The sequence below is a fragment of the Myotis lucifugus genome, unplaced genomic scaffold, assembly GCF_000147115.1.
Source record: "Myotis lucifugus unplaced genomic scaffold, Myoluc2.0 scaffold_57, whole genome shotgun sequence".
Lineage (NCBI taxonomy): Eukaryota > Metazoa > Chordata > Mammalia > Chiroptera > Vespertilionidae > Myotis > Myotis lucifugus.
In genome coordinates, this window is record NW_005871105.1 from 1,018,870 (window position 1) to 1,034,572 (window position 15,703).

At 41.2% G+C, this 15,703-nt stretch overlaps 1 protein-coding gene across 2 annotated transcripts in view; it reads left to right on the forward strand.

The window, feature by feature from the left end:
- The window catches only part of DSE (dermatan sulfate epimerase), a 55,966-nt gene that overhangs the window by 594 nt on the left and 39,669 nt on the right, over positions 1-15,703 (forward strand). The window contains exon 1 of one of the 2 annotated variants that reach the window (XM_014456223.2): positions 10,010-10,146. The exons of the other annotated variant lie outside the window; for it this stretch is intronic. The gene's annotated coding sequence lies outside the window, so the exon portion shown is untranslated. Of the gene's footprint in view, positions 1-10,009; positions 10,147-15,703 lie in introns of those variants that run through there. 2 annotated transcript variants of the gene reach the window in all.

Consider the following 15,703-nt stretch of genomic DNA (forward strand, 5'->3'; position numbering starts at 1 on the left):
GGTCTGGCCCAGCCGCGACTCCCCGGACGGCCCGCGGGGCTAGGCATCCCTCTGCCGGGTTGGGTGGCACAGCCTCGCGTCTCCCCGCACATCGGGCTGTGGGGGCGGGCGGGTCCTGGCGCTGCAGCCCGCCTCTGGCTGCGGGAGATCGGGGGGCACGGCTTCCCCGGCCGCGGGGTTCCAGCGCCGCGAAGCTCGGCTGACACTCGGGAGAAACTGCTGGTAAACCTCACGCCCTGGCAGCCCCTGGCGGTGGCGGTGGCGGTGGCGGTGGCGGTGGCGGTGGCGGTGGGGCGCTTGACTCACCGGCGGGGAAGCTCCGCAAGCAAAGCCACAGGGGCTCGGCATCTTCGCCCTGGAATCCGAGCTAAGTGTGCGACCCCAGAGCGTTCTCATGTTCATGCTCATTGGATGGAGCTAGCAGCCCAGGCCGGCTGGCAGGGAAGGTTGAAACCGAATCCGCTGCTTAAAAGCAGGGAGTGCACCTCGTTTACCTGGAATTCCTTAGGTCAGAAAGTGACACTTCTAGTTTCTAGGGATCTTTGTGTAACAAAATTATTTAAAATTTTTTTTTCGTTAGTCACGGTTTAGAAAGTCATGGTTTACATGTTACATTAAATTTGAGAATGGACGTTCTCACTTAGAAATAGTTTAAAAACGGGTTTTTAAGTATTTTTTTTTTACGTTATAGAATTTAATCTTCCAGTAATTACCTCTTCCGCAGTGTTTTTGGATTCCTCAACAAATGATAACCTGTGAAATGAAATGTGATGTGCAATATTTTGTAGAATATTTAGACAGTACTACTAAAATCAGATCATAAAAAATGCGTGTAATATGCATGGAAGAAGTAAAACAAGGAATTATCAATCTGAGTACTTGCCTGTTGTGTGCTACTCTTTTCTTTTAAAGTCACCAAACATATATAAGTCCTTTTGGGAAGTGTGTAGGTTAAAATATGTTCCAGTTAAAAGGGAGAAAGGATGGAATTTGATGCTTGCATTGTTGCGTCACCCATCTGTGTGGGTTCAGTAAAAAGTACAAGACGGTGCTGGTCTCTAGGAGCCACTTAGAGGTGCATGAGAGGCTGCCCTGCTCTCCTGGCGCTGCTAATGTAGAAAGGGAGGAAACCTACCTGAACGCTTGAGAGCTTGAGCTTGGGAAGCGTCCTCTTCATTGATTGGTATGTGTCAGATCGGTTTGTTCTAGTTCAATTAAACCAGCGGTTCTCAACCTGTGGGTCGAGACCCCTTTGGCGATCGAATGACCCTTTCTCAGGGGTCACCTAAGACTCTTTCTCAGGGGTCACTTAAGACCATCCTGCGTATCAGATATTTACATTACGATTCATAACAGTAGCAAAATTACAGTTATGAAGTAGCAACGAAAATAATTTTATGGTTGGGGGTCACAGATGAGGAACTGTTTTAAAGGGCCAGAAGGTTGAGAACCACTGACAGTGGCCTACAAAGTCCATTTTTACATTCAGGTTAAAAAATATTGATAGTACAATTACCAAGTGAAAGAGAATTCTCAAAAAAAAAAAAAAAAAACTTGGACAAAGAGAAATTTGCAATGGAACACACTATAGAAAGGCCTTTGCCACAGGGGGAATTATTGGGACTTCCCCAGTCCTGCCAACTCCAGTGCCTCCCTCTGAGGTTAGGGGCCTGGTTGTGGGAAAGTACCCTCTAAGTCAGCCAGACTGGCCACATGAGGTCAGGACCATCACAGCCACTAACATTAATGTGTGCATCTACTTTTGTACTTTTAAAATTACTCCCGATTTAGTTCCTACAGGTTTTTAATGAGATCTGTGGTCTCTCCAGTTCAGTATCCGCCAGTGCTGCTTGGGAGGACCTGGTGGTTGTCCACAAGGTGAAGTGTTTTGTTTTTTAAATATATTTTTATTGATTTCAGAGAGGAAGGGAGAGGAAGAGAGAGATAGAAACATCAGTGATGAGAGAGAATCATTAATCAGCTGCCCCCTGCATGCCCCACACTGGGGATCAAGCCCACAACCCAGGCATGTGCCCTTGACCGGAATCGAACCCAGGACCCTTCAGTCCGCAGGCTGACGCTCTATCCACTGAGCCAAACTGGCTAGGGCATAAGGTGAGGTTCTTCACAGATGCTCCTCTGTGTTCCCAATGCCTCCTTATAAAGTTACTTTTAGCCTCTGAAAAGTGTTCAGAATCATAGGTGCAAATGCATTCTGCAATTAAACAGTAAAATACTTCTTCATGTTATTTGTGGTAGATGATTTTGGTATTTATTTCTACTAATTTGGATCCCACTGTGTTGCATGAAAGACATTACATGATACCCTTTCCATAGCATGATTTCAGCAAATGACTGGAGAGAAATAAAGGAAGATAAAACATTTAGATTTCGGTTTTAATATATCAATAATCTTTGTTTCCAAAAGGAGTAAAGAAATTAGTAGTAAAAGACTAACATTTTGTAGTTGCAGCATATATTAAATAGTACTTAACCACTGGCACGGTTGTGTCCTAAATATATAGAGTAAATGTTCTTATCATTTGTCACTACCCCAACAAAAGGAGAAATGTTATTATCCTGTGATGTGTATGTGGCAGGCTTTTGAGGTGATCTGAACCTGTGGTAGAGGTAATGTCATCATCATAGTGGATGTTGTTATTCCACTTACTGGGAGCGGCGGGATCTTTACTGTTCTGCAAGAGACAGGAAGGCACCTGGTGAGATGCAATAACCAGCAACCTTCTAAAAGTGTCCAAGCAGAGCACAGGACAGTTCTTATTACTCAACCTTAGGGCAGTGGTTCTCAACCTTCTGGCCCTTTAAATACAGTTCCTCATGTTGTGACCCAACCATAAAATTATTTTTGTTGCTACTTCATAACTGTCATGTTGCTACCGTTATGAATCGTAATGTAAATATCTGATATGCAGGATGGTCTTAGGCGACCCCTGTGAAAGGGTCGTTCGACCACCAAAGGGGTCGCGACCCACAGGTTGAGAACCGCTGCCTGGAGTGATATGTAGAATAAAATTCTTTGGGGTCACCAAATTGCCAGCAGATGTTTGGATGACACAACAAAATTCTCTAAACCAAGAGTCAGTCCCCAATGTGTGGTTTCAGAAAGTGTATAAACCCAGACTACCAAAAAGAGAAAGTATTTTCCCATGAAGTTCATATAGTGAATTAGTGGCAGGATGGGAAGTAGAGATTAAAATTGCAGATTCCATTTGGTGATAGCAATAATTAGAAATGGACGAATTTCAAACAGTCTACAATAAGTGGATACTATTTCAATGGAAATAATTGTGTGTGTGTGTGTGTGTTTTTTTCAAGAAAATCTATATCTGTTAGTAAATAAATGCATTCTCAGGTTCTGACATCTAAATTTAGTGTTTCATCACTTCTTATGTATGGAAGAGTGGTGTGGTTAGCTGATGGAGAAGTGTTGCAGAAAAGAATGAAATTAGAAAGAGAAATGCAAAATATTGTGCATGGGTTTAAAAAGGTGCCACTAGGATAAACAAACTCTTCCTTACAAATGCTTTTAGACAATTGGAGGAAAGGAAAAGTCCCCATAGATCCTGCAGCTACATGAATATTTGCATTTTAAAATTGCCTAATACTTGTTAATTTTTTCAAATAATTCTAATATTTTCATATTTTAGCCTAGTGAAGATGGAGAGTGCTGTAGAGCAGGTGTCTCCTCTTTTTAGTAGTGGGGAAATGAAAATAACTGTGAAAACAAGCAATTTGCTTATATTACAAGTAATTAGTGGCCTATCTTAAATATGAGATTAACTTGAATTGCCCATTTAATTCTACTTTTCTCCTTTATGACTCCAAATTTATATTATGAAAGACTCTTGCATTTTATGTTCCTACAGATCTAGTTTATTATCCCTTTTAATTCTCACTACTGTCCATGAACTGTCAGCTCCCTGGAATGCTCATGTGCTGCTCAGGCGTCTGTAAACTGGCACGTACAGACCCCCTTCCCACAGCGCCCTCCTCTCCCATTCTGTGGCTCTTCTCATGCCTTATTAAGGATTCTGTTGTGGGGCCTCTTCTACCTTCTGCAGAGCCCTGGGCTCATCACTCAGTTCTCATTAGCTGGCCTCAGGTCTTTGGGTACTTGACCAATGTGTTGTTTACTTCTGTTTATCTAGGCAAGCTCCAGCCTGTTGAGGGTGTAGATTCCAAATCCTCTCAAACGCCCAGAAGACTATAAACCTGCAGGAGGCAGAGTGGCCAGAGAGATGGTTGGAGATCAAGAAGAAAAGGGATTTAGAAAAAAGAAAAGATTGTTGAGGCCATGTGTTTATTTCTTGAACGCAGTTGTTTGTTCAGTCCTTAATTCAGAATAACACCATGAAAAAAAGTTTTGTAATTGATCTTCATTGGAGGATAACTTTTTGCATTGCCTTTCAGAGAGAGTGTGGAAGGGAGGGAGGAAGGGGTTGGGGAAGGAGAGAGACATCGATGTGAGAGAAACACATTGATTTGTCGTCTCCCCCATGCAACCCAACCCTGGGGCAGGGAGCAGACCTGCAACCCAGGTACTAGCACTTGACTGGGAATTGAACCCAAGACTCTTCGGTGTGTGGGCTGGTGCTCCAACCATTTGGCAACACCGGCTAGAGCAACTCCATAAATTTTAATGTGCATAAAGATTACCGCAAAGATTCTTTGCTGTATTTCTATTTGTTTCAACTTTCTTAAGATATTCCATGAAAATGATTTTGGTTAGTGTTATTAAATGTTACTAAATAATTCCTGAAAGAACAGAATTTGCCTCTTCAGTAATACTTAGAAGCTATAAAGAGACTGATAATAAACATGACTTATGCTGGCATTGCATATTCAGGAGTAGCTATAACTATTACGGAAGTGTAGCCCTGTTCTTAAAAGTATACAAAAGGCATATGCAGTTAAGTCTCAGTTACAGATACCTGACATAGTCACTGTAGGTTATTTGTGTCCATCTGCTTTTCCTAGAGAGGGTCAAAGTGAGTTGGCAACTGAGTGTATGTGTCTGCATGCCAAAAAAGTTTTTGGTATTATTTATAGAATTAATAGTGCCTCTTTTCTCCCTGGTTAATGTGAAGAATAGCAAGACAATCATAGCAAAATTCCTTGTGTGTGTTTAAATTAATGTACAGTCTCTTTTAGTAGAAATTGAGTAAGTTCACAGTTTAAAAAGCTGCTATTGAAATCTTCCGAATTATTTGTTGCACACACAGATGCCATAGAGCTGTAAAATGTGCATTTGTTGATTAAATCAAGGCAAGGCTTTTGTTTTCTTCTTATGTGTAACAAACTTAGCTGCTAAGCAACAGGCATTTAATACATGCAGATGTGATACCACAACAAAGTTGAATCAGCATTTCATAACCCTTAAAAGGGATTTGCAAAGGAAATCAGCTCACCAAGCTTGCGGATCTATAACATTTTTATTGATGAAGTAAGCAGGCAATGTACTGACTTTACTGTTGGAATCTAATGGTGATTGCAAGAAAAATGAGGATATTTGTTAGCAATTCCTGAAGTGGGAGGTAACGACATTAGGTTGCTTGTATAAATTTTGGTGTAAAACGTGACCTGCAGGTCATGTTGTGAATCTAGTAGAGATGATTCCTTTAAAGAAATAACAGACTGCAAATCGACACTTTCATTTGGAGTAGTCCTTTAGATTGCAGTATTGAAAGAGTTACCGCATTTCTATAAATAGCTTACATCCAGAAAGTTGCGTCAGTGACAAGAAACTCAAGAAGTGCATGATAAAAATCCCCAAGGAGTTGAAACATGTTTCATGCCAAAGTGCACTCAACACCCTGCCACGTGGAGGAGAACAGTAGTGAAGCCCAGGATGGGCTGGCTGCAGGACGGGGCTGCTCACCTTCTGTGCAGCCCTGACTGCAAGCTTCTTCTTGAAGAAGTTTGAATTTATTTTTGTTGTTTGAATATGTCTGAGGACAGACTATAAGCAGCAGATTTCTAGGATTTCACACATTCTGGTAAAGAACTTTTCTTGGGGCCTTTGCAGTTTAATGATGTCATTGCAGGAGGCACGCATGGGGCCAGGCTCACGGAGCCCGTGGATAATCAGGCATGGGCCAGCTGGATTTTGGAGTCACCTGCAGTGTTTACACTTGGGGTGGGCGGCGGCTGGCAGGAAAGAAAAAGTAGCTTGAAAGGGGATGTTGAACAGCTGTTTTCCATCTTTCCTGAAGAAAAAGGAGAGGAAATCACTTACAGCAAGCATTAAGAGGGATTTATGCTAAATACAGGAAAGTTTTTCTGGATGTTTTAACCTATAGACTAGATTTCTGATAGAGGCCTTTGGGTTCTTCTCTGTTTAGAAAGGTTTAAGTGAGGTTGTCCTGAGGGGATGGTAGCATCTGTTTTCTGGGGTTCTAATTTTATGACTTCTGCTCACCTGGATTTGAAAATCTTAGAAATTAAAAATGATTTAATTACAGTTGACCCTTGAACAACACAGGTTTGAACTGTGGGGGTCCACTTATATGCAGATTTTTTCAGTAAATACGTACAGTACAGTAAATGTGTTTTCCTTACGATTTTTAAGTAAGATTTTCCCTCTAGCTTACTTTATTGTAAGACTATAGCATGTAAAACATATATAAAATACGTCTTACTCAACTGTTTATGTTATCGGTAAGGCTTCCAGTCAACAGGAGGCTATTAAGTTTTTGGAGAGTCTAAAGTTAGACACAGATTTTCGACAGCATTGGGAGGTGGGTGTCTGTTGCTCAAGGGTCAACTGTATTTTGAATGTAGAAGAAATGGTCAGTTTTAGTGTCTGAAATACAAGTTGCCTTTATAGTTTCTACTTAACATATCTATTTGTTAGTACAAAGTATTGGCTAACTGGCTAAATATTGATCACATATAAGATTCCTTTAATTTTTCATGTAGGTACACAGTACGATAGCTGAACAATCCTCTATGCTTAATTTGTTTTTACCCAAAACAGGCCACTTTCCTTTACATTTCTTTTTTATTCTAGAAAAAAACATTTTTTTTAAAAGGCTTTGGCACTAGACTATTGTGTTCCATTTGGACTTTCAGTAATATCCTTTACATTTCTCTGCTCCATTTTTTAAAGTAAAACTAGACTGGCACCAGTGCTAACACATTCATCAGCGTGGTCAAAATATACAGGTTTCCCATGTCAGAGAGAGTCTGGAAACTTCTTTCATATACCAACCTTCTTGTAGCAGTATTTATGGTTAAAAATAATAATATTTATAGAAACAGTGTGAACTTTGTTTGATTTTTGTTTAGGAAGATAGACTATCCAGTAGAATTCATAATGTGGTTTCAGGCCAGTGTTTCTATTTTATTCTCAATATTAAAATTAGGCAGTACTAAATGATATAATTATCTTAAAAGAGGGTTCATTTTGATGAGCAAAAGGTGCTTGAAAATGCACTCTCAGCCAATATTGGGTCAGTGGGCTTGGGGGATGCCAGAAAGTTAAGCCCAGCAGTCGTGTCTCAGACAGTTGGAATTAAGTGTTTCACCTCAGTTTTACAGCCTGTAGTTGTAAAGCAGTTTTGAAATGCTTTTCACAGTTACCTTTCTCAAAGGAAACTGATTCTTGGGATCACTGAAAAAGCGGCAGAGTTTTCTCAAGGAAGAGTGTCTTTTGCTGGCCCTGTGACTTGTGAGGCTAATTTCTTCCTCTTTTTATTTTTCTAAATTGATTTTAGAGAGAGAGAGAGAAAAAGGGGTGGGGGGTGGGAGAGAGAGAGAAAATTCATTGGGTGATTCTTTTATGTGCATGTGCCCTGACTGGGGATTGAACCCACAACCTTGGCATATTGGGAGGACTCTCTAACCAACTGAGCTACCTGGCCATGCTCTTCCTCTTTCTTTGTTGTAAATCATCTACAAGTTAGACCCTATTGGTTCTAATGAGAACCCAGGATAACTGGGGGGCAAAATTCAAATCCATCTGTTGCTTTTGTGCAGTAGTTCAATTTATCAATTAACACTGTTGTGAAATTTTAAGATCCACCTTTTTTCCTAAAGAAACCAATATTCAGATTGGATTCATCCTGTTAACCACATGCTATGATAGGGTTTTAAGCTGTGCACCATTAAAATTTTTAGACTTTTGTGACTTGTATAGAAGTCTATATAAAATTGAGATTAATAAATGGTATTTGAGTATCTGCTATGGGAACTTGGGAACTTTCAAAATTCAATTTCACCTCTCCTTGTTAAATTTCATTGTGCAAGTTTTAGGTTAAGTCGGACCACTTCCAATATCTCTTTCTTGGGGAAGAAATGTGTGGCAGTATTTATTCTACTAAATTGCCATAAAATGATAAATCCTGTGCCTACAGTTGAAGTGAGCTAGCAGTAGTAGGGTGGTTACATAACAGATCCTTCTTTGTGTGCTTGCACCTTTTTTTTTCTTGTTGGTGAAGCCACTGACGTTTGGTTCAATGATTGCAAGTTTTAGAAAAGATAAATCTGTTACTTGGCAATGAATGCTTTGATATATAACTTTTCCAATGTACTTTTGAACCTGGAGAGTCAGATGAAAGAATGCAATACTTCAGTGATAGAAATACTGAAAGGATTTAGCCATTCAGCAAGTATTTGCCAGGTACTTCTGTGTTTGCAGGGACATCTGGGTGGAGGTGAAGAGGGGAGGCGTGCAAAATAAACATGGCATAGTTCTCACCCTTGGGGAGCAATAAAATTTGGTTGGCGAAATAGCTGAACATGAATCTTTGTGAGGACAATTAAGGGCTAAACAGAGACAAATGCATGCAGTGGAATTGCAGGCGGGAAGAGATCTCAAGTAGGAGGGGAGAATGAACTGTGTCTCAGAGGATTTCATGCCCAAAAGGGAGGAAGAACATCGCAAGGAGGGCAAATGCACAGGAAGAGGAGTGAACAGCAAAATGGGGTGGCTACCAGGTCAAGGAGAACTTAGAACGATCGTGGAAATTCCCTTATCTCCTTTTATAGCATTATCTTTCCTTTTTTCCTTCCTTTCCTCATATATTATTTCATTGTTTTCCACAGATATTTTTGAAGGACTGTATTGCATGTAATCAGTGGTGCTAGACACTATAGGAAAGAAAAGACTAAGACCCCTGCCTCCCAGTAGCTTATACCTGCATTGGTTGAGTTCTACCTCAAATCCCTTTTGGGTTCAGAGAGGACTGACACAATAAATGTGAGAAAAGAAGATAAACATGTACCTTCAAATAACTTGGTATACTTGTAACTAATACTAAATGCATAATTAGTAGAGACAGTTAAAGCTGTAAATATTCTTATTGATCCCCCCTTTTTTGATCCCCTTTTATTTTATTTTATTTTTTTAAAATATATTTTTATTGATTTTTTACAGAGAGGAAGGGAGAGGGATAGAGAGTTAGAAACATCGATGATGAGAGAGAAACATCGATCAGCTGCCCCCTGCACACCTCCCACTGGGGATGTGCCCGCAATCAACGTACATGCCCTTGACCGGAATCAAACCTGGGACCCCTCAGTCCACAGGCCAATGCTCTATCCACTGAGCCAAACTGGTCAGGGCTTTTTTGATCCCCTTTTAAAACACAGTTTAGATAATGCATTCTCAGTACCTTCCCTCTCGATGCTAGCCAGAAGTGTGAAGGTGCATACATTTCAAAAGCACTTTGTCCCTCTCACGCAAACTTCCTTCCTTTTATTTTAGTGATTTATGTAAATATATTATTTCTTCTGTCATCTTATCAGATGATATAAGCACCTTCTTGGCAGGCCTCATCCCTGAATTCCCAGAGAATACTGAGTAATGCATGTATGGGGCAACAGGGGAGATGACTAATGGATACGGTTGTCGGGGAAGGCTTTATAAAAAATGTTGTGTTCTCTGAAAAAGGCAAGGGTTGGGTGTGGAGCACTTAGAGGGAACCCCATGAAAGAGTATCAGTGGGAATAAAGGACAGAAAGGTGAGCCATGATCAAGCAAGGATGAGCAGGGGAGTGTGGAAGGGAGTGTGTTTTGAGAGGAAATGGGAGATACTATTGAAAGGCAGGCCAGAGCTACACGGTGGAAGCTCTTGGTGGAGAAAGTTGTTCATTTTGCTGCAGGAAACAGAGACTCTTGAGTAGGTAAGTGATTTGATGATGGCGACTTATTTAATTTGGGAGGAACTTTATGGTTCACAAAGATAGTTATGTCTCGAGTAGTATTGGCACGTTGCCTAGGTTTACATCTTGGCTCCTTCACTCTTTCTCTGACCGTGGGTAACTCACTTTATCTATGCTGCAGTTTCCTCAGCTGTGGAAAAGGGATGCTATTAATATCTACGTTGTGGGGCTACGGTGAAGATTAGATGAGTTAATCCATGTGACATACTTAGCATAGTTCCTGGCACTTGCTAAACATTATGTACAGGGGTGGGCAAAGGTAGGTTTACTGTTGTTTGTATGGAAAATAATACAATAATCAATAGATAACAATACAAGAATAAACTCTGTTTCATGTACTCACATCTATAAACCTACTTTTCCCCACTCCTGTATGTTTATTGTTTATAGCAGCCTAGGACTCTACATAGTTTGTTAGGGCTGTTGTAACAAAATCCCTCAAACTGGGTGTCTTCAACAACAGAAATTGATTGTCTCAAAGTTCTGGAGGCTAGAAGTCTGAAATCAAGGTGTCAGCAGGGCTGGTTCCTGCTAAGGCCATGAAAGAAAATCTTTTCCATGCCTCTCTCCTAGCTTCTGGTGGTTTCTGTCAGTCTTTGGCATTCCTGGGCTTCGCCCCAATCTCTACCTTCATCTTCACATGACATTCTTCCTGTGTGTGTGTGTGTCTGTCTCCAAATTTCCCCATTTTATAAAGACATCTATCATATTGGATTAGGGGCCCATCCTACTCCAAATGACTTTGGCTTTACTAATTATATCTACTATGACCTTGGTTCCACATAAGGTCACATTATGAGGTATTAGATATCAGAACTCCAACATGTGAATTTTTGCAGGACATAATTCAACCCACAACAGACTCAAAGTCAGATCTTTTGAGTATACCACACTATGACCAGGGTGTGCTGAAAGGATTGTAAAAAAGAGGAGGAATCTGTAGGTTTATATGAGAAACAAGGCTCTTCCATCTCCTGTTTTCCTAGACCTGAACCATCCCCCAAGAAGCCACAGCAGTGGACATGTCACAGCGGGCCTTGGGATGGCGGTGTGCTCCCTGCCTCCTGAAAGGATCTTTTCCTTCTTTCCAACATGGCATTCTCTGAGACTTCTTTCCATTTTGCCGGGGTTCTTGTCCCAGCATCAAGAAGGGTTCAGGAATCTGGAGAAGGGGCTGTGCGTAAATGACAAATCTGGAGACGAAATATAATTTTGAAAGGCATTGGGGGTCAGAGGAGCTTAGCTAAAGGAGCTAAGATCCAAGATCTTAAGTCTAAGGTCTTAGGTTCTCTCTGTCCCCAGGACCCCATGCTTTTTATTAACACGATTTGTCCTGAGGCAAGGCAGAGATATACACTTCAAAGGGTATACAGAAACATTGTCAGAATGGGGGAATTAGCCTACGGCTGTTAAGGTGTTTGGCCAGTAGGAGGCAATAACATGTAGATTAAGATGCCCTTTAACTGTTTGGCAGCCATTTAGGTTTGGGGAAGTGCCTTTAGCCATTCTCAGATGCCTTTAGCCATTCCCAGATGCAGGTGACTACATGTGTGACTCAACCCTGTTGAGTTCCCAAGTCTCATCAACCTTTTGATGAAACTCTTGAAATTATGACATGCTGGAACTGGTCTACAGAGATAAAGATAAGTTCAGGGACATTATACTTGCACTGGTAAATTTTAATCCTCTCTATAAATTTGAATGACATATCACTGTCCCAAAGTATAGGTAACAAAGGAGGAATTGAATGCTTTTGGAAAGAGGCAAAAATCTGAAGTATCAATGGTAAGGATTTTGCTGAGGAGGCAAATGGAGATGAGTAAGTGGTAGATATGCTGCTATAAGCTAAAATAGAAGCTGATGCCTCTCAAGTGTAAATTAAGGATTGAGGTAGAATGGAATAGAGGTGCCTAAGTCACTGAGGAAGTTAGAAATACCCCCCAAATGATTCGTTACCTGTGAAGATTAAAAAGGGTACAAAGACGAATGGTGATTGAGAGTCAATCCTAGAGTCGCTCAGAGGACCAGGGTGGCCCCAGGAATTGAAGAGGCTGGCTCCGTCTTGCTTGTGGGTTGGAGAGAATAAAATTCGGTCTCTATGGGAAAGCACAACAGAGGATAAGATGTCACTGAAATAGTCAAAATTACTTCATCAAATCTTTAATTTGGAAGGATCTTAAATGGCATCTGGTTCCCTCCCCTGCCCCCATTTAACTCAGGAATCACCTGGCAGAAGGCCTTCTGGTCTCTACATTCATTTAGGACAAGACATGAGAAGAAAGTTTAAAAATTTTAGAAGCATTCGATTCCTCCTTTATTACCTATACTTTGGGAATATACACCTGGCAGAAGGCCTTCTGGTCTCTACATTCATTTAGGACAAGACATGAGAAGAAAGTTTAAAAATTTTAGAATTAGTATGAAAGCAGTGTCCTCCAGCATAGATGAAGAGAATTCCATCAGATTTGACCAAAAGAAGTAGCCAGGTGGAATCTGGCTGTCAGCAGAGATGGGGCGAAATGGGTAGAATGGATATATGAGAGAGAGAGAGGTTTAGATTAGGAGATGCAACGAATGGGGCAAACACTCCCAGGGTAGGATGTTAAAGACAGTGAAAGGCAGACAGATTCACCAAGACAAGGGTGTAGACTCCCAGTTAAACATTTGTGACCTTGAACATGCACGTAGACATTAAATATCTGGCCATGTTTCAAGCTCTGAGTTGGGATATGTCTGGTGGGAGCATGTTTTTTGGCCTGTGGACCTGTGGCCAGCAGTTCAGAGTTTATGCTTTTGTTCTTCCCATAGTGCATGGTCTCCAGCATTCTAGTAAAGCATTTTCCTCAGAAATTCTTTCCTGACTAATAACTCTTTATAGACTATGAAAACTCAATACAATAAAGTTTTTAGCACAAAATAACAGGAATGGTATAGGTACCAAAGAAATAATAACTCATTAAAGCATCCTTTTTCTTTTGAATTCTGTAGCTAAAAGAAATGTTAGCAGTATAGCACACACACATGAGTAAATTACATAATAGATGATAAGATTAAGAAGGTTATAAGTACTATGAAGAAAAATAACCCAGGAGGGAGTTAGGGAATGGTGGTGTTTGTGCATGGTAAGGGTGTAATTTAAATAAGATGGTCTTGGCTAGCCTCGCTGAGAAAGTGTCATTTGAGCAAATATTTAAACGGGCTGAGGGAGCAAGCCATGTGGATGTCTCGGAGGACAAGCACAACTGGTGCTGAGGAGGGAGGACTCCTCACTGTACAAGAATAGCACGGAGGCCACACGGCAAGAACGGGGAAAGACACGGAGAGTTGTGGGCCGTGAAGGCAGAGAGGTAACAGGGCCAGACCATGAGGAGCCTTGACAGCTATTGTCAGCACCTTGGTTCTTACTCTGAATCAGATGGGAAGCCACCAGAGCATTTTAAACAGAGCAGTGATATAATCTGGATTATAATTGGGCAGGATGGCTCTGGCCCCGATGTTGAGAATGACTAGCGAGAGGAAAGGGTGAAGGCAGAGAGGGTAGTGCGGATGCTCTTGCAGTAATTCAGGCAAGACATGGTGTGGTGTGGCTTAGGTCGTTCCTGGCTGGATTCTGGATGTATTTTGAGGATGGAGTCAACAGAATGTGCTGATGGTTTGGAAATGGAGACAGAGCCGGGAAGGGAAAGGGGGGGAGTTTGGGGAGCATATGAGGATGATATGCTGGCAGGATTGGTTGCCAGCAACTGAAATGAGGAAGTCTGAGAAGGCAGTGCCTGCATCTTTGGGTCTGTGTGTCATTGTTTTACAAACCAAATCTGTGGTGTTCTGAGTTTTTCTTATGATTCATAAGAGGACATTTGGAAAGTACTCAGGGATTTTGATACCAAAGAATTATGATCTGTAAGATTAAAAAGTATATACAAAAATGTTTATGTATGTGAAAGGCAGCCAAAAAAAGTAAATTTATCATTGGTGGGCATTTGAAGATTAAAATGGAAGAATGCTTGAATATAAGGAAGGAACGAAAAAGAGCTTCCTGTATAGTGCTAAAAGCATCACTCCATATGTACTCATCCAGTAAATAAGTTTCCTATTTTATGTCAAATGTACTATAAATGTAGGTTTAATGCCAGCAAATTACTTTCCCATGAAATGCTTCTAAGTCTTTTGCCTCATATCTGTGTATTTCATTTTTAGACAATGTCTAAAGCTTTTAAGCAATTTGTAAGTCCAGTATATTCCGCTGTGTATTTTGCTCCAAGAGTAACGTCCTTGGACAGAATCCTTTTTTCTGGGTACAAGTCAGAAAATAACAAACATTGGGTGAAGAGAAGGATTTGGTGAAAAGTACCACATTTTCTATTCTCATGGGACAAGAGTTAGGGCAAGATTCTCATAATTCTAACAGGAATTTAGATGATTGGACTAAAAATGAAAGTCAAAGTCCCCAACTCCACCTTTGGGCTCAGTGAGTCACTAGAAGGATTCACAAGAAACTGTTGCAATCAGGTTTAATGCCACCACAGGGAACAGACGGAAGTCAGCAGAGGGAACGGTGCACAGGGCAGACGAAGCCCGGGAGAAGCCAAGCACAGCAACTGCGGCAGCATGTGCAGAGCCCCAGCGTGGTGTCCAGGGCTTTTACGGAGTTCAGCGATGTGGGCGTGCAGCGCCTGCGTGACTGACTTCAAATCCTAGACTCCCACAGCAAAGATAGCAGTTTATCATAAATCATATTTAGTATAAACTGTCTGATCAAACTGGTACCATATGGCTCAAGGCCTCAGTTATACAAAAACAAAACAACAAAAAACAACAACAAAAATCTCCTATCAAGCAGAATATTACAAGGGTTTTAAGCTCAGCTCCCCTGAGTTAGACTAGGGCCAGTACTGAAGACAGGCCTGTCTTAGAAATGTGCAGTGTTTGAACAATAGGCCTGCTGTGTTAACCCTTTTCTGTCCAGCATGGTAGGGCCTTGAATATGGATAGCATCAGTGCTTCTTAGAGTCATTATCATTAGGGTGAACTTACAGGACCTGATCCTGGAGGAGATGATATGAGGACATACCCAAAATATATAGTTTTGGCCAAATTCATAAATGCATGAACCAGAGTAGATTGCATATAAGAGATTAAACGTGTTTGGTGGTACTTTGTCTAAAAAATCTGTAATTGATGTCTTGACTCATCCCACAGAAGTTTGCAACTATTGGACTAGGAGAACAGAGGAATATGGGGTATTGCCTGGCATCAGGAAAGAGGTAGAAAAGAGGAAAGGTAGCCTGGAAGCTGACGTTAAGGCAGAGGAATTGGCTCATGTGACTCTGGAGCCTGAGAAGTCCTGGTGTAAGTTCCAGTCGAAAGGCAGGAGAAGACTGATATTCCATCTCAGGGAGGGAGGGTGGGGGGGTGGTAAAGGCGAGGGGTGGGGATGAAGGTGGGGAGGGGGTAGACAGAAGGCTCTCCTTGTGTATCAGTAAGTTTGATCTCTGTCTATAAATTTGGTTAATGAAGA